This window comes from Papio anubis, chromosome 4 (genome assembly GCF_008728515.1).
Source record: "Papio anubis isolate 15944 chromosome 4, Panubis1.0, whole genome shotgun sequence".
NCBI lineage: Eukaryota > Metazoa > Chordata > Mammalia > Primates > Cercopithecidae > Papio > Papio anubis.
In genome coordinates this window covers 8,807,949-8,825,773 of record NC_044979.1, presented here as the reverse complement: position 1 = coordinate 8,825,773, position 17,825 = coordinate 8,807,949, and the positions used below count along the sequence as shown (strand labels likewise).

Here is a 17,825-nt window from a genome sequence, read left to right as displayed (position 1 = left end):
CATGGGACAGGACTGCAGTGCATGTGTGACGTGTGCACACGTGTGTAGATGTGTGTGCTGGTGCATAGCTGTGGGGGAGGATGGGCTTGGCACCGGGAAGGTCGCCTGTTCAGCCATGGGAGAAGAGGCTGCTTGTGGGGTTGGATCGCAGGGACCCTGGAAAGCTTTCCTCCTGGTCCAAAGCGTGTCTCCCCAGCCTGGTGGGGAGCAGATTCTGCAGGATGGGGACAGAGGCACATTCCCAGACATCTGTGAGATTGGCTGTCCTGAGAGAAGTTGCGTCGGGGAGTGGGTGTGAGCCCTGAAGAGGAGGAAGGGCTGAGGCTGGCAGAAGGGAGGAAGAAGCGGGCGGAAGGAGCCTGTCAGAAGTCCCATGAAGCTAGATGGTGCCGCAGAGCAGCCCCCAGGAGGAAGCCAGCGGAGCTCCTAAAGCAGGGGGTGGGGGGTGCTGATTTTTCCGTGTCTGCTTTTCTGGTATTTCCTGCCCCTTGCACAGTTAGGATTCTGTGAACTGGGCATTGGAGGGGTCAATACCTTACCAAAAACAGTATTTCTGATTTCATCTACATTTCAGCCAACCTGGCCCTCAGCAGTTAACCCCTTCCCTTCCTCTTGATGGTTGTCCTGCTGGGCTGGGCCTAAGGTCTCCCCCACGCTGGGCTCTGGAGCCATCTCCGACCACCCTGCTCTATAAGTGGGAACTGCGACTAGATGTGGGATGAATCCTCGCATGGCTGGACGCTGTGTTCAGATGCCTGAGTCCACGTTTGCCTTGGGCTGTTTCCTGAGAAGGAGGTGGAGGCTGCCTTTACAGTCTTCAGTGAATTACAGGAAGAACGCTCTCTTTTTCTCTCAGTTGCTCTGCTGGGGCCTCCAGAGTGGCCTGGGAGATTGAGCAGAGGGAAACGTGGGCTGGCAGAGCGCGAGGGAGGGTGAGTTTGGGTTCCTTTTTGTCCTTAAGTGCACTTTCTACATGCTGGGGTGAAGTGCTACCGGCTGGGAAGCTGTATGTGTGGTAGGAGTGTGCATGTGTGCGTGCATGTGTGTGTGCGTGTGTGTGTAGGTCCTGACATCATGTGGAGCTGCAGGCAGGAGTCCAGCAAAGATTCATCGGTTTGGTCATACTCTGCTGGGGAACCACGCAAGGCTGTGCCGCCTAATTGGGAAAGAAATTTCTTTCTTCTTCAGGCCTGTGGGAGGCCTCTGCTTCCTTCAGCTTGCTGTTTACTCACTAGTGTCTTTTTTTCTTACATTAATTTGCAGAGACATCTCACTTCACTTGCATATATATATATATATATACACACACACACAATTTAAGTCACTTCCCTTTTACTATTCAAAGTGACATCTCTTTCGTCTGCTTCTCAGTTCTTTTTTTTTTGCTTTGAGACGGAGTCTCACTCTGTCGCCCAGGGTGGAGTGCAGTGGTGTGATCTCGGCTCACTGCAACCTCCACCTTCCAGAATTCAAGCAATTCTCCTGCTTCAGCCTCCCAAGTAGCTGGAACTACAGGCACCCACCACCATGCCTGGCTAATTTTTGTACTTTTAATAAAGATGGGGTTTCATCATGTTGACTAGGCTGGTCTCAAATTCCTGATCTCAAGGGATCTGCCCGCCTTGGCCTCTGAAAGTGTTGGGATTACAGGAGTGAGCCACTGTGCTCGGCCTTCCTCTCAGTTCTAAAAACCGTTTTTCTTCTTTTCTTCACATTTCTGTCTCTCCTGTGATCATTCATTCATTTAACACCACGTATTGAGCATATACTACATGCCAGGCGCAATGTTAGGGCCTGGGGACACAGAACAAAACAGGCATGTTTGGAGTTTTGGCATATGCCATTATGGAGCTTTGTACCAGCGTTAGTACAGAGAAAATTTAGAGATTTAAAAATAAAATTAATAAATAATTATAAAATAATAAATAATATCAGATAGAATCAATGTTATTTAGAAAATTGAGGAGAGACAGGATGATAGGGCATTAGTGTGAAAGCTTCTCTCCACAGGGTGTATCTGGGTGAAAGATGATCTTAGAAGACCGCTGGTGCTGATTAGGTTTGAACCCACCAGAAGTATTTTTCCCCTGGTGGACGGTTCTGAGGTTCTGAGGTGTCTGAGGCTGCGGTGGGCTCTGCCTTGTGCCGTGCAGCCATCCAGATGATTCCAGACAGAGGCCTCTGTCACGGCCCTCATGGAGTTCGCCTCGCCCTTTTTGAAAGTGAGCTGTGCCACTGCCTTTACTACCTCCCTGGGTCATTCCCTGCAGTGCGGCCTCTTCCCTGAGTGCCACAGACCCCATTTTTTGAAAAGATATGAACCACCAAATCACTGCACAGAAAAAGGGCTAAAGGACTTTCCCACTCTTCACTGTCTTTGGCGTATCTGCTGCATTTTGCTTGTTTTTCAGGTCAATAACCATCAACCCAGAAACAAGTATTTATCAGATACTTTCTCTATGTTGTAGATATGGTGGTGAGAAAAACAGAGCAAGTCCTTATTCTCACGGAACTCACCTCTAGTGGTGGGAGACTAAAAAGCATTAAGCAAGTAAATGCAGATGTGAAGGGTGGCAGTAGTGGGTGCTGGGTACGGGGCGGGGGTGCAGCTGGGGCACAGAGGCACGGCACGAGCGCTTAGGGTGGCAGTGGTGGGTGCTGGGTATGTGGAGGGGGTACCAGTGGGGCACAGAGGGGTGGACAGCTCTTAGGGTGGCAGTGGTGGGTGATGGGTATGGGGCGGGGGTGTCAGTGGGGCACAGAGGCACGGACAGCTCTTTAGTAGCGGATGGAGGATGGAGATGGTCTCCCGTACCAAGGGGACAGTGTGGTAGAGACCTAAGGGAAGTGCACATGTCTGCAAGGGAGAATGCCCCAGTTCAGATGAACAGCAAGCATGTTTGAAGAATGCGCCGGCTGACATGACTGTGGCAGACAAAGTGAGGGGAAGGGAGTGGGAAATGAGGTCAGAGGGCAGCTGGGCGCAAGACAGGGTCTCGTGACCACTATAAAGGCTTTGTCTTTTACTTTGAATGAGTGAAGAGCCATTGGAGGGTTTTGGAATGAAGCGTGACATCACCTGTCTCTTGTTTTAACAGGAGAGGAGAACTGTGGCTATTCATGGACATTAGACAGCAGGAGAAGGGTGGAAACAGGGGAGCAGTGTTAATATTACTGCAGAAGTCCAAAGAAGAGCCGATGACAAGTTCAATCTGGAAAAGTCAGGAAAGGCTTGACATGGAGCCTCAGAGTCCTTGGACTAAGTGATGGAGAATGGGTAGGAATGTTCCAGGCAGATAGGAGGATGGGGTGCAGGCAAGGGTGTGCTGGACCATCTGAGAAGCTGTAGCTAAGGTGGCAGCGGAGGGATGGGGCCTTGATTGTGGAAGGTACCACAGTAACAGGCTGCACATTCTTTAAGAGCCTACAGGAACACCTACAAAAGTTTTACTGAGCCAAAAAGTAAATCTCAACCAATGACAAATAGTTTATACAGACATTGTTCTCTGGTCACAATGCAGCATTTGAAATAAGTAAAAAGGTAGCCAATGTCTCAATACATTTTGAAATTTAGTAGTCACTTCTTTTACCTTTGGGTCAAAAAATCATAATTGAAATTAGAACATATTTAAAACTGGTCAACAAAAATGAATGGAGGGAAAGACAACAAAGAATAGAGGGAAAGACAACAACAAAGCTATAAATGCAATGCAATGGCATTCAGCATTTCAACAGGACTTAAAGAAATTGACAGCTGATTTTAAAAGTCCTATATCAGATTAAAAAGCTGAGAGGAGCCAAGACAGTTTCGAATAATAGCAAGGTGTTGGGAGTTGCTCAATCAGTTAACTAAGACTTATTTTAAAGTTATACTAAAGTTATACTAATTAAGTAATATTGGCGTTTGGTAATGAAGGCATTCTGGTTCAGGAATACACTAAGAGTCCAGTGGACAAAACAGAGAACCTAGGGATAGAACTGTGGACCTACGGGCACTTGGCATCTGATAGAATCATTGGAGAGAGCATGGACTATTCAGTAAATGCTGCTGGGAAGCTTGGCTCTTCATGTGGGATCATTTAGGAATGCTCAATTTTAACTAAAGGTGGCTTAACCAGAGCTTGTTAAACTTAAATGCTCATGAGAATAACCTAGGTCTTGTTAAATTATAGATTCTGATTCAGTACATCTGGGGCGGGGTCTGATTCTGCAGTTCTAATGAGATCCCAGTTCTTGGCGATGTTGCTACTCTGTGAATTGCACTTTGATTAACAAGCTCTTAAATCATTAGAATATTAAGTGCTCATTTAACAAAGGGTTGGTCTCTGGGATGTTCTGGGAGCTCAGTGATAGCAGCAGAAATCCAGGTGCCTTTTATCTTTCTGTTTGGTGGTGCAATGTTGACTTTTTGTTTTAATATTTGTGACCTTATTGCCCCATACTATCTGCCACAATCCCAGATATCACACTTCAATCCCATGCAAGAAGAAGGGGGAGGAGATGACAACAGGAGCTGTCTACTTGAGTCTGTCTCTATCACCAAGGAAATAGTACTAATATTCCCAGAATTTCCAAGCAGACTTTCATGTAACTATCATCTGGTAGAGCTGGGTCACATAGACAACCCTAGTTAGAAGGGAAGCTGGGAGAGAGAGTGTATTAGTTTCCTACTGCTGCTGTAACAAATTGCCACAAACTTAGTGGCTAAAAGCCCACCAATTTATTTTACAGTTCTGGAGGTCAAAAGTCCTGAAATCAAGGTTTTCTGGGCAGGAATGTGGTCCTTCTGCAGGTTCTATGGAATACTCCATTTCCTCGCCTTTTCCACCTTCTAGAAGCCACCTGCATCCCCTTGACTCCTGGTGCCTGCTCCTTCCTCCATCTTTAAAGCTAGCAATGTGGCATCTTTAAGTCCCTCTGTCTCTGTGACCTCTGCCTCTGTCCTCACATCTCCTTCTCACTCTGACTTTCCTGTATCCCTGTTATAAGGACCCTCCTACAGACCACTGAGCCCACCTGGATGATCCAAGATTATCTGTCTCGAAATTCTTAATAACATTGGCAAAGTCCCTTTTTCCATGTAAAGTAACACAGCCACAGATTCTGGGAATTAGCACATGGACACCTTGGTGACCATTCTGTCTACAACAGAGAGTACTCAGATCCCCCTCCCCAACATTTATAGTGGGTGATGTGTAAAAGAGAAGGGGGTTAGTTTGTTTGGCCAATCAACAGTGTCATTTTGTTCAAGATGGAAAAAGGATAAAATTAGTTGCCTACCTCATACTATACACAAAAACAAATTCCAGAGAGATTAAAGTTCTAAATTGAGTAAGAAATATTTAGAAGAAAGTAAAGAATATCTCTTTGATATCATGATAAAAACAGAATTTTTAAAGAAAAAAATGCACAATGCGCTGAGACCAGCTCGGTCGTGGAGACCCCAACCCAGTGGTGCGAGAGGAATGAAGACACAGACACAGAAATAGAGTGCAGAGTGGGATCAGGGAGCTGGCTGCCTTCACAGCTGAGAGTCTCAAACAGTGTTTCACCCACCTATTTATTGACAGTAAGCCCGTTTCTGCAGTTTATAGATTAACTAAAAGTATTCTTTACGGAGAACAAAGGGACAGGTTCTGGCTTGTTACCTGCAGCAGGAACATGTCCTTAAGGCACAGATCACTCATGCCATTGTTTGTGGTTTAAGAATGCCTTGATTTTCTGCCCTGGGTGGGCCAGGTGTTCCTTGCCCTCATTCTGGTAAACCAGCAATCTCCAGCATGTGTGTCATAGCCATCATGAGCATGTCACAGTGCTGCAGAGATCTTGTTTATGGCCAGTTTCTCATGGCCTATTTATGGCTAGGCTTGGGGCCTGTTCCCAGCAACAATGCTTAAATTATGAAACAAAGGGTTGATAAGAGTAGATTAAAATTTAGTGTTTTTGTGTGTATGACAAAAGACATATTTAGAAACCTAAAAATAGGCCACAGACTGTGAAAAGATCTATGAAATGTGTAGAATCAACAAAGGTTTAGTAACCAGAACATATACATCATTTCTACAAATCAATAAATTATACAAATACCCATAGGGACAAGTGGGAAAATAATATTAACTAAAAATTCACAGAAGGGCCAGCCCAAATAGCCAACAAGCACATGAAAAAATGTAAAATGTAAATTCTGACAGCTGAAAACATTTGTGAAATACTGTTTTACCCCTATCAGATTGGTAAGATCTTGAAGGTCTGATGAGATTAAGGTCTGAAGAGATGCAGACACCCTGAGGCGCAAGTCCCAGCAAGTCCCACAGGCTCTACCTTGCTCATGGGCAGTTCTTTGAGCTGCACTCGGCCACTCTCCACTCCAGCTGCACTGCCTTCCTTGCTCCTTCCCCAACAGGCCTTGGCCTTTGAACTTGCTGCTCCCTCTGCCTGCAACACTCTTTCCTCAGAGAGCCACATGCCTGGTTCCTTCAACTCCTCACCACTTCTGTCTTGCTCAGATGTAAGGCACTGAGCACTTTAGCACCTTTCCCATGTGTGTTAGCCAGGGTTCTCTAGAGAAACAGAATGAATGGTGTGTGTGTGTGTGTGTGTGTGTGTGTGTGTAAGATATTTATTTGAGGAATTGGCCTACATGATTGTGGAGACTTGGTGAGACCAAAATCTGATGGGGGAGGCTGGTAGGCTGGAGACTTAGGAAAGAATTGCTGTTTAGGTCCAAAGGCAGCCTGCTGTAGAACCAGGAAGAGCCAATGTGGCAGATGAAGTCCAAAGGCCATCTGCTAAATGATTCCTTCTTGCTTGGGGCAGGTAAGCCTTTTATTCTAATCAGGTCTTCAACTGATTGGATGAGGCCCACCCCCACTAGTGAGGGCAATCTGCTTTACCCAGAGTCCACTGATTTTTAATGTAAATCTTATCCCAAAACACCCTCACAGAAACATTCGGAATAATGTTTGACTAACTATCTAGGCTCCATAACCCAGACGAATTGACTCATAAAATTAACCAGCACACGTCCTTACCTTATCCACCTGGAATCCATACACTTCTCCTTAAACTACACTTAATCTCCCAATTAAAGACAATAACAAGGTCATAAATCCATCTAACAGGCTACAACTGTCCTGCATACAACTGATATGCACTAATTCCTTCTCCAGAAAAAGAAATAAAGTTCTTTTATCCTTCTCTTTGATATCCTATAACTTAAGTACTATGATGTAAAGTTAACCATACTTAAATATTATAATGTAAAATCAATACGTCTTATGTTACATGTTAAAGAGATAAGAGAGGGAAGAAAACAAATATATTTGACACACATACATTCATTACAAAATAAGGAGGAAATACTCACAAGAATTATAATCCTCATTCCTGCATTCCTGTAACTGGTCATGTGGTCATAACTGGTTTTGATAATTACCTCCTTTTCCCACCCATGCTGTTTTCCTTTTACCATCATCAGTGAGCTCAGCTGGTTGTGGTTTTTTATCTGGGGAGGTGGAGGCTGACCCAGACCTTTATTCCTTAAAAATCTGAGTTATTAGTAGCCCTGCCTGGATTGGGTTGTTGTAATTTTCCATTGACTTTAATCATAGGATGTGGCAATACTAAGAGATGCTCTAAGGGATTTCTTGTATTCCATATTCTTTCTTACCTCCATTGTAGAGTAGTAGTCCAATTTCCCCTTGGTAGTAAGGATCAATCACCCCCCCAATACCAAAACTCCCTTCTTGGCCTGTTGATTTAGAGGCATGAGGAGCCCAAAGTGGCCAGGTGGCATTCTTAACTTCCAGTTCAATGGAGTCATTGTGGTATCTCCAAGTGGAAGCATTTCTTCTTTTAGAACTAAGACCTTTAGGCCAGCATAAAGCCTTGAGGATGGGAAGCAAAAATGTTACTAGTGGGTCACTAGGAGTAATAGCAAGTGGTACCACTCCCGTTTCTACCCCTTGATTCCTGGACCCATGAATCTTGGCTATGGGAGAAATAGCATCATACGTTGGATGCTGATTCAGAGCATGTAGAGCCTCCTGGAGAACCTTGCCCCAGTCCTACAAGGTGGTATTGTCATGTAACTGGTGCTATAACTGAATCTTCAGAAGGCCATTCCACTTTTCTATCAATTCAGCTCCTTCAGGATGGCAGGGAACGTGGTAAGACCAGTGAATTCCATGAACATGGGCTCATTGCCTCACTTTATTTGCTGTGAAGTGAGTTCCTTGGAGTGAGTTCCTGTGAAGTAAGCCTGTATGGAAAACTGTAACAATAGGTAAAGTTTTATGTAAGCCCAAGGATGGTAGTTTTGGCAAAAGCATTGTATGCAGGGAAGGCAAATCCATATTCAGAGTAAGTGTCTATTTTGATAAGAACAAAACACTCCCTCTTTCATGTTTGAAGTGATCCAATGAAATCAATCTGCCATAGATAGCTGGCTGATAACCCTGGGGAATGGTGCCATATCAGGGACTTGGTGTTAGCCTCTGCTGCTAGTAGATTGGGTACTCAGTGGTGGCCATAGCCAGATTGGCCTTAGTGAATGGAAGACCATGTTGCTGGGCCCATGTATAATCTTCACCTCTGCCAGCATGGCCACTTTGTTTATGAGCATATTGGATGATGTCAGGGATGGCTGGGGGAAGAGGCTGACTGGTATCCACAGAATGGGTCATTTTATCAATTTGATGATTATTTTAATAAAATCTTCCTCTGCTGAAATCACCCTTTGGTAAGCATTCATATGGGAGTAAATGTCTTCATGTTTTCTTCATGTTTTTCACTCATTCCAAGAGGTCTATCCACATACTTCTTCCCCAGACTTTCTTGTTACCAATTTTCTAATCATGTTTCTTCAAGGTCCCTGACCATCCAGCCAAACCATTGGCCACAGTCCATGAATTGGTATATAATTGTATCTTGCCATATCTCCTTTCAAACAGAATGAACAACCAGGTACACTGCTTAAAGTTCTGCCCATTGGGAGGATTTTCCTTGACTACTGTCCTTCAGAAATGTCCCAGATTGGTGCTATAGTGATGAAGCTGTCCACTTTGGGTAGTGCCTGCATATTGTGCAGAACTATCTGTAAACTAGCTCTGAATTTTCTCTTCCTCTGTCAATTCATTGTAGGAAACTCCCCTATGAGGTCGTGAGTGCAGATTGGGAGAGATAAGGCAGTATAGCAGGAGTAGGGATCATGGGCAGTTGGGCTACTTTTTCATGTAACTTGTGCCTTTAGGGCCTAGTTAGGTCCAGTCTCATATATACCACTTCCAGCTGATGATGGAGTCCTTCCGTGCACACCCAACTTTACTATATACTCAGGCTGCATGCCAACTTAGTGGCCCATGGTTAAGTGTTCAGTGTCTACTAAGGCCCAGTGGCAGGCCAAAAGTTGTTTCCCAAAAGGTGACTAGTTATTCATAGACGATAACAGGGCCTTGCTCCAAAATCTTTAGGGTTTATACTGTGAGTTATCTATAAGGGCCTGCCAAAGGCTCCACACAATAGCCCATATTGGCTACTGATACCTTAAGCACCATTGGAGCTAATAAATTATATGCTCAAATCATATCAGGATAATGCTGACATAACAGATGGTCTAGCTTGGAGAATTCTCCATGTGTTGATAAGAAGAAAGTGCGTTGTGTAGCTGTTGGAGGAAATGTTCTGTAAACATCTGTTGAGTCCACATGATCTGTAGTGTAGATTAAGTCCTATGTTTCTTTGTTAATTTCCTATCTAGATTATCTGTCCAATGTTGAAACTGGGGTATTGAAGTCTTTACCTGTTATTGTACTGGGGTCTATCTTTCTCTGTAGCCCTAACAATATTTGCTTGACATTTCTGTATTAGGTGCACAAATATAGTCATTATACTCTCTTGCTCAATTGATCTATCATAATATAATCTTCTTTGTGTCTTTATGTTTTTGATTTAAAGTCTGTTTTGTCTGATTTAAGTATAGCTACTCCTGCATGTTTTTGGTTTCTGTTTGGGTGGGATATCTTTTTTTTAAATCCCTTCACTCTCATTCTATGTGTTTTACAGAGGAAGTGAATTTCTTGTAAGCAGCATATAGTTAGGTCTTGTTTTATATTCCATTCAGCCAGTCTATACCTTTAAATTGGTGAATTTAAACCATTTACATTTAAGGTTGTTACTGATAGATGAACTTACTCCTGTCATTTTGTTGTTTTTGGATTGTTTTATATATCCATTGTGTCTCATGTGTCTGTGTGAAGACAGTCCATGAACAGGCTTTGTGTGAGCAACAAGGCTGTTTATTTCACCCGGGTAAAGGTGGGCTGAGTCCAAAAAAGGAGTCAGCAAACGATGGTGGGATTATCATTAGTTCTTATAGATTTTGGGATAGGTGGTGGAGTTAGGAGCAACGTTTTATGGCCAAGGCGTGGATCTCACAATGTACATTCTCAAGGGTGGGGAGAATTGCAAAGAACCTTCTTAAGGGTGGGGGAAACTATAAAGAAACTTCTTAAGGTTGGGGGAGATTACAAAGTACATTGATCAGTTAGGGTGAGGCAGAAAAAAATCACAATGGGGAAATGTCATCAGTTAAGGCTATTTTCACTTCTTTTGTGGATCTTCAGTTACTTCAGGCCATCTGGATGTATACGTGCAGGTCACAGGGGATATGATGGCTTAGCTTGGGCTCAGAGGCCTGACATACCTGCCTTTTTATATTAATAAGAAAAATAACATAAAATGGTATTGAAGTGTTGGGGCAGCAAAAATTTTTTGGAGTGGTATGGAGAGATAATGGGCGACATTTCTCAGGGCTGCTTCGAGCGGGATTAGGGGTGATGTAGGAACCTAGAGTGGGAGAGATTAAGCTGAAGGAAGATTTTGTGGTAAGGGGTGATATTGTGGGGTTGTTAGAAGAATCATTTGTCATATAGAATGATTGGTGATGGCCTGGATATGGTTTTGGATGAATCGAGAAACTAAATGGAAGACACAAGGTCCAAATAAGAGAAGGAGAAAAACAGGCATTAAAGGACTAAGAATTGAGAGGACTCAGGACATCCAATTACAGAGTGCCCAAGGGGGTTCAGCATAATTACTTGCTTGGTTAGTGAGTTTTTGGGCTCTATCCTTGTCAGAGTCCTCCTTTCTAAGTATGAGGCTGAGCTTGGTGAAGAGTGTTTTTAAAAGACCATTAGTTCATTCTACCTTTCCTGAAGATTGAGGACGGTAAGGAGTATGAAGATTCCACTGAATACCAAGAGCCTGAAAAACTGCTTGGGTGATTTGACTAATAAAGGCCAGTCTGTTATCGGACTGTATAGAGGTGGGAAGGCCAAACCAAGGAATTATGTCTGACAGAGGGGAAAAAATGACCGTGGGGCCTTCTCAGACCCTGTGGGAAAGGCCTCTACCCATCCAGTGAAAGTGTCTACCTAGTATTTTAGTTTCCTGACTTGAAGCATGTGAGTAAAGTCAATTTGCCAGTCCTGGGTGGGGGCAAATCCCCGAGCTTGATGTGTAGGGAAGGGAGAGGGCCTGAACAATCCCTGAGGAGTAGTAGAATAGCAGATGGAACACTGAGAAGTGATTTCCTTGAGGATAGATTTCCATGGTAGAAAGGAAATAAGAGGTTCTAAGAGGCAGGCTTGTAATGTACATGGAAGAGGTTTTGAAATGACGACAGAATAGAATGGGCCTGTGAGGCTGGAAGTAGATTATTTTCCTTGGTCCAAGAACCATTTGCCTTATGTGGGAAGAGATTGATAGGTGGAAGTTTCAGTGGGAGAGTAGGTGGGAGTGACCCATGAGAAGGAGAAAAACTGCCATAAGGGATAAAAGATGGAACATTAGCTGCTTCTTTAGCCACCTTATCAGCATAAGCATTGCCCTGAGTGATGGGATCTAATGCCTTTTGATGGCCCTTGCAGTGAATGACTACAACTTCCTTTAGAAGTAAAGTGGCCTTGAGAAGAGTTTTTATTAAAGAGGCATTAATGATGGAGGACCCTTGTGTAGTGAGGAAACCTCTTTCTGCCCATATAACAGCATGGTGGTGCAGGATATGGAAGGCATATTTAGAGTCAGTATAAATATTGATGTGTAGTCCTTTTGCAAGAGTGAGGGCTTGAGTTAAGGCAATGAGTTTGGCTTGCTGAGAGGTAGTGGGTTGAGGGGCAGAGCAGTAGCCTCAATGATAGGTGTGCAAGATACTACAGCATAGCCTGCCTTTGCTGGTGAATGGCAATTAGGCCTGGTGGAACTGCCATCAATAAACCAAGTATGATCAGGGTGAGGAACAGGAAAGGAGGAAATACGGTGAAATCGAGTGAATGCCAGGTGGATTAGAGAGATACAGTCATGGGGGTGGAGGCCAGCCTAAAACAGTAAGGTCAAGTTTTTTGGACAGAAAGGCTACAGGGTGTGGTCCTGACTCTTGTGTAAGAATTTTGACCACACAGCCCTGCACTTTGGCTGTGTGTAATGAAAAAGTTGGGATGAGTTAGGGAGAGTTAGTGTGGGAGCAGCTTTTAGGGCTGTTTTTTAAGGAATGGAAAGGGGAGTGGGGAAAGGATTTAGGATTTATGGGGTCAGCTAGGTTTGCTTTTGTGAGTTTACATAATGGTTTAGTCAGGATGGTAAAACTAGGTATCCAAAGGCGGAAGTACCTAACCATGCCTAGGAAGGAAAGGAGTCATTATTTTGTAGAAGGGGTTGGGGTTTGGGAGATTAGCTGGACACGATCAGCAGGGAGAGCACATGTGTTTTCATGAAGAATTATGCTGAGATAGGTAACAGAAGAGGAAGAAATTTGGGCTTGACTGAAGTAATGGGGGCTATCCACAAAGCCTTGCTGCAGTGCAGCCTAGGTAAGTTGCTGAGCCTGATGGGTGTCAGGGTCAGTCCAAGTGAAAGAGAAGAGAGGCTGGGATGAAGGATACAAAGGAATAGTAAAGAAAGTATGTTTGAGATCCAGAACAGAATAATGGGTCGTGGAGGGGTTGTGGAGGGAGGTATTGAGAATAGGAAAGTATATGGGTTTGGCACTTTGGGGTGGATAGGCAAGACAATTTGGTTGATAAGGCGCAGATCCTGAACTAACTTGTAAGATTTGTCTGGTTTTTGTACAGGTAAAATGGGGGAATTGTAAGAGTTTATAGGCTTTAAAAGGCCATGCTGTAACAGGTGAGTCATAACAGGCTTTAATCCTTTTAAAGCCTGCTGTGGGATGGGATATTGGCATTGAGTCAGGTAAGGGTGATTAAGTTTTACTGAGATAGTAATGGGCATGTGATCAGTTGCCAGGGAGGGAGTAGAGGTGTCCTATACTTGTGGGTTATAGTGTGGGGATAGGAGAGGAAGATGCGAAGGAGGCTTTGAACTGGGGAAAAGGGTGGCAATGAGATGTGGCTGTAGCCTAGGAATAGTCAGGGAAGCAGATAATTTAGTTAAAATGCCTCGACCTAATAAGGGAACTGGGCAGGTGAGGATAACTAAAAAGGAGTGCTTAAAAGAGTATTGTCCAAGTTGGCACCAGAGTTGGGAGTTTTAAGAGGTTTAGAAGCCTGGCCATCAACACCCACAACAGTTATGGAGGCAAGGGAAACAGGCCTTTGAAAAGAGGTAATGTGGAGTGGGTAGCCCCCGTATTGATTAAGAAGGGGATGGACTTACCTTCCACTCTAAGAGTTACCTGAAGCTTGGCATCTGTGATGGTCCAGGGGGCTTCCAAGGTGATCAGGCAGTGTCAGTCTTCAGATACTAAGCCAAGGAGATTTGGGAAGGAGTCAGCCAAGGAACACTGGGTTTGGGCTCCAGGGGTTTAGGAGCAGTGGCGATGTGAGTTGGACAGTCAGACCTCCAGTGGGGTCCTGCACAGACAAGGGATGGCTTAGGAGGAATCCCAGGCTGTGGGCATTCTGAGGCCCAGTGACCAGGCTTTTGGCATGTGAAGCAAAGTCCATGAGAATGTTTTGAAGGAGCCCCTGGGAGCTGTGGCTTGGATGTTTTGAAGTTTTTTAGAGACGTGGTTGTGGGTTGTCTTACAGCGGAGGCAAGTAGCTGTAACTCAGAAATACATTGCTACTTGGCTGCCTTTACTCCATTATTATACACCTTGAAGGCAAGGTTAATTAGGTCCTATTGTGGGGTTTGAGGGCTGGAATCTAATTTTTGGAGCTTTTTCTAATGTAAGGAGTGGATTGGGTAATAAAATGCATATTGAGAATAAGACGGCCTTCCTCTGGGTTATAGGGCAGTAAAGCATCTAAGAGTTGTTGCCAAATGGGCAATGAACTGGGCTGGGTTTTTATATTTGATGAAAAAGAGCCTAAATGCTAACTGATTTGGGAGAGGTTGGATAAAGAAAAAAGGAGCATTAGCTTTGACTATGCCTTTAGCTCCAGCCACCTCTTGAAGAGTAAATTGTTGGGCAGGTGGGGGAGGGCTAGCTGCGGAACGAAACTGTAAGCCAGACTGGGTGTGAGGAGGGGAGGTGATAGAAGGATTATACGGTGGGGGAGCAGAGGCTGAGGAAGAATTGGGACTTGGCTCGGCCTGGCAAGGAGCAGCCTGGGGAGAAGGGGAGAGGTCAGATGAGTCCATAGAAAAGAAGGATTCAAAGGACTCAGAACTGGGGTGGAGACTGAAGGAACAGACAGGAGAGAAAGAAGAAAGATTTGGGATGAGTCACATTGGGAGCAGAGATTAGGGAGGGACCAATGTGTAAAAGAATGCCTGGACATCAGGCACCTCAGACCATTTGTCCATTTTTTGACAAAAATTATCTAGGTCTTATAGGATGGAGAAATCAAAAGTGCCATTTTTTGGCCATTTAGAACCATTGTCAAGTCTGTATTGGAGTCAAGCAGTGTTGCAGAAGAAAATGAGATGCTTAGATTTTAGGTCAGGCGAGACTTGAAGAGATTTTAAATTCTTGAGAACACAGGCTAAGGGAGAAGAAGAGGGAACGGAGGGTGGAAGATTGCCCATAGTGAAGGAGGTAAGTTTAAAGAGAAAAGTAGAGACGAGGAGAAGGGGGTGGGGAGCAGCCAAAGCAGGTATCTGTGCAATTGACTTGCCACTAAGGGAATGTGGCTGAATGACCAAAGCAGGTGTCCCCTTGGTGATCAGACACCCATGGAGTGTGGGTGAATAATCAGGCAGGCATCCTCGCAGTGATTAAACACCGAGGGAAGACTATCTTCCTGAGTCCATGACTGGCGCCGGAGTTTTGGGTCCATGGATAAAATGTGTCTCCTTTCTCTCTACTAGAGAGGAAAAAGAACTGGAATTGGAAGGACAGGGAGATTGAAGGGTAGCAAGAGAGGCTGGAGAAGAGAGTGAAAAGACTGCATACCTGATTTGAAATTGGTGAGATGTTCCTTGGGTGGTTGGTCTGAGGACCTGAGGTCGTAGGTGGATCTCTTCACGGAGTGAGGATGAGGACAGAAGACTGGTCTCCTGAAGGAGTCCCTCTGACCCAGGTCTTCAGCACCAAATGTCTCATGCGTCCATGTGAAGAGAGTCCACCAACAGGCTTTGTGTGAGCAACAAGGCTGTTTATTTCACCTGGGTGCAGGCAGACTGAGTCTGAAAAAGGGGTCAGCAAAGGGTGGTGGGATTATCATTAGTTCTTATAGGTTTTGGGATAGGCAGTGGAGTTAGGAGCAATGTTTTGCAGGCAGGGATGGATCTCACAATGTACATTCTCAAGGGTGGGGAGAATTACAAAGAACCTTCTTAAGGGTGGGGGAGACTATAAGGAAACTTCTTAAGGGTGGGGGAGATTATAAAGTACATTGATCAGTTATGGTGGAGCAGAAACAAATCACAATGGTGGAATGTCATCAGTTAAGGCTATTTTCACTTCTTTTGTGGATCTTCAGTTACTTCAGGCCATCTGGATGTATATGTGCAGGTCACAGGGGATATGATGGCTTAGCTTGGGCTCAGAGGCCTGACACATTGTTCCTTTATTTTACTCTTATTGTTTATCCTTGAAATTTGGTGGTTTTCTATAGTAATAACATTTGATCCCTTTCTTGTTCTCATTTGTATATCTGCTCTACCAATGAGTTTTACACTTTGCGTATTTTCATGGTGGTAGATACTGTCCTTTCACTTTCAGAAGTAGGACTCCATTAAGCATTTCTTATAGGGTTGGTCCAGTGGTAACAGATTACCTTAGTTTTGGCTTGTATGGGAAAGGCTTTATTTCTCCCTCATTTCCGAAGGATAGTGTTGCTGGGTATAGTATTCTTGGCCAAAAAAATTTTTTTCCAGCACTTTGAATATATCATCCCATTCTCACCCGACCTGCAAGGTTTCTGCTAATAAAACATGGTGTTAGTCTGATGGAGATTCCCTTAAATGTGACTTGACACTTTTCTCTTGCTGTTTTTAGAATTCTCTCTTTGTCTTTGACTTTTGACAATTTGACTACAATATGCTTCAGAGAAGATGTTTTTGGATTGAAACTATTTGAGAATCTTAAGTTTCCTGTATCTGAATGTCTATATCTCTCACAATACTTTGGAAGTTTCCAGCTATTATTTATTACATAGATTTTCTATGACTTTTCCCATCTTGTCTCTTTCTGGAACTCTCAAAATTCAAGTATTTGTTTACTTTATGGTGTCCCATGTGTCATATAGGCTTTCTTTATTCTTAAAAGAGTTTTTTTTTCAGACTGAATTATTTTAAAAGACCTGCCTTAAAGTTCAGAAATTCTTTCTTCTGCTTGATCTAGTCTCTTTTTGAAGCTCTTGGTTATATATTTTGTTCATTGAATTATTCAGGTCCAGGATTTCCATTTGGTTCTTCTCTTTTTTAAAAAAATAGTATCTATCTCTTTATTGAATTTCTCATTCAGATCATGAATTTTTTTTTCTGATTTTTTTGTATTGTCAATCTGTGTTCTCTTTTATATTGTTGATGTTCCTTAAGATCACTATTTTGAATTCCTCTTCAAGCATTCCAAGATTTTCTTTTCTTTGGGATCTGTTACTAGAGAATTACTGCGTTCCTTTGGAGATACTATGTTCCCTTGCTTTTTAATATTTCTTGAGTTTTTGCAGTCTGTGCATCTGGTGTAACAGTTGCTTCTTTCAATTTTATGCATTGGCTTTCATAGGGAAAGAGTTTTTTCTGTACATGTATCTCTAGTGTTGATTGGGTAGGGTGCTTTGGCTTTGATTTTGGGTAGGTGCAGGAGTGTAGTCTTCATATGATTTCTCTGACTGTAATCAATGTCAGTGATGTCTGCAAGTTCCTCAGTGGTTTAGCCTGTGGTTGTTAGTGAAGGCTGTGGTAAGGTTTTCCTGGGGACAGAGATACCAAGTGGGCTCACCCTTGGACCCTGGATGATGCACATGGGCACCAGTATTGGTGGCTATGGGCTATGTGGGTCAGTAGTCAGTCCTCTGGGTGGCATATACAAACACTGATAGTGGCAGGTGGAGGACCCACGTCGGCCAGTATTGGGGCTCTCAGGTGGTGTGTGTTGGCCACAGCAGCAGATTTGGTGGGTCAGTCCTTGGGCCCCTGGATGATGTATGTGGCACTAGCAGTGCCAGTAGCAGTGGTGGGCCAGCCCTTAGAGCCCCAAGTGGCATGCATGGGCCATGGTGGTGACAGTAGTGGGCTGGGCTGACTGGAACCTGGGCCCCTGGGCAGTGTGTATGGGTATCGGTGGCAGCTGTGATAGGCAGGGTAAAGTAAATTATTTTACTACTACTTGTTATTTTCAATATTTGGAGTAATTTCTAGGGTAAACTTTCCTCATACAGAGTTTACATTAGCTTCAGATGGACACATACATATAAGTA

The 17,825-nt window shown here is 43.9% G+C and overlaps 1 protein-coding gene across 2 annotated transcripts in view; it reads left to right on the top strand.

Annotated features, from left to right (window-relative positions):
- The window catches only part of GIMAP8 (GTPase, IMAP family member 8), a 33,002-nt gene that overhangs the window by 590 nt on the left and 14,587 nt on the right, over positions 1 to 17,825 (top strand). The window contains exon 1 of one of the 2 annotated variants that reach the window (XM_009204189.4): positions 29 to 932. The exons of the other annotated variant lie outside the window; for it this stretch is intronic. The gene's annotated coding sequence lies outside the window, so the exon portion shown is untranslated. Of the gene's footprint in view, positions 1 to 28; positions 933 to 17,825 lie in introns of those variants that run through there. 2 annotated transcript variants of the gene reach the window in all.